At 54.1% G+C, this 1,581-nt stretch overlaps 1 pseudogene; it reads right to left on the bottom strand.

Moving 5' to 3' along the window:
- The window catches only part of LOC107106179, a 5,755-nt pseudogene extending 4,380 nt beyond the window's left edge, over positions 1-1,375 (bottom strand).
- Between the last annotated feature and the right edge of the window lie 206 nt (positions 1,376-1,581).

Consider the following 1,581-nt stretch of genomic DNA (forward strand, 5'->3'; position numbering starts at 1 on the left):
GAGAGATCACCATGACAACCACACGCACCTCTGGCCCCACCCCCAAAGTTCCCAGGGATGCCAGGTTCACTTTCCTTTTTCGAGCCGCCTTGAGCCCCTCTAACGGAAGATATGTGAGATAGGAATATTTTAGTTAACACATGGAATTCACTGCCACAGGAAGTGGCGGCGGCTACAAGCATAGGCGTCTTTAAGCGGGGACTGGATGAACATATTAAGCCACAAAGTATAGGTGGAACACTCCAGGTCAGTGATGTTCTGTATTCTTGGTGCTTGTGGGGCAATAGTGGGAGGGGTTCTTGCTGGTGGACCTCCTCAAGGCCCCTGGATTTTGGCCACCGTGTGACACAGAGTGTTGGACTGGATGGTCCACTGGACTGATCCAAACTGGCTTCTCTGATGTTCTCATGTCCTGATCAGAATGGAATTGTCCCCATGAATCTGTATAGTTCCCCCTTCAAGTAGTGGCTACCATGGAACTGAGTCCCAGAAGTCCACTCTGTGTGGTGTGCAGAAGTATTTCTTTTTTCTCCTCTCCCGAACCTTCTATCCAACAACTTCACAATGTGTCCAGATTTGGGCACAAGGCACCCTTACCGCGTGAGAGGGCATCCTGGGCACGCTCCGGGGCCTGCACCCACTGCTCCTCCTCCGAAGGAGATCCTTCCTCCTCAGGGAACTTTGCTTCCATCTTTACAGGCGTTCCCCAAATCTGAAACAGCAGTAAGAGAGACAGGTCAGAGGAGGAATGCTAAAGACCAAGGAGGAAAATCCTGCCCCATCCCCATCCTCACCCCTGCATCGATCAACAGAGCTGCTTCAACCGGAGCAGCAGGAATCAGGGTTGTGGTTGTCTGTCAACCCTGGTCAAGTGTCTGGAGGGATACATACTGGGCAGGGAGGCCTTAGGCTAAGACCGGAGATCACAGCTTGAATGGACCGCATGAAGCTCCCTCACCTGTCCTGCCTGCTCCTCTGCCTGACTCAGGAGGAAGCCTTCGGCCAGGGCCACCGCCTGGGAACTGGTCTCTGGCCCACATCCTCTGACCCAGCCCTGCATTTCCTCGGGTAGGATGGCCAGAAACTGCTCCAGGATCACCAGGTCCAGGATCTGCTTCTTGGAGTGCCTCTCTGGGTCCAACCAGTGCTTGCAAAGTCCGTGGAGCTGGCTGCAAACCTCCCGGGGCCCAGCGGCCTCGTGGTAGCGGAACTGCCGGAAACGCTGGCGATGTTCCTCTGAGACCCCGGTGTCCTGATGCAGGACCTCTGGCACCGCTCTTTCCCAGAATCCAACACCACTCCCCGGCTGGATGGGATGGGGGTCTTCCCTTGACGTCTTGCCGATTCCTGGTCCTTCTGGGTCCTGCTCTTCCATCTCCTTCCCCTTCTGTTGGGCCACCTGCGAATGCAAAAAGATGCCTTTACAAGTCCTGCCACCCCAGAGAGTGGACAAAGAGAAAATTTCCTCCCTCTCTCAAAATACTAGAACTTGAGGGCTGACGGCCAGTAGATTCAGGACAGAATACTTCTGTACACAGAGAATGATTAAAATGTGGAATTCGCTGCCAGAGGCTGTAGTAA

Source organism: Gekko japonicus, unplaced genomic scaffold, assembly GCF_001447785.1.
Source record: "Gekko japonicus isolate JY-2015 unplaced genomic scaffold, Gekko_japonicus_V1.1 scaffold1578, whole genome shotgun sequence".
NCBI lineage: Eukaryota > Metazoa > Chordata > Lepidosauria > Squamata > Gekkonidae > Gekko > Gekko japonicus.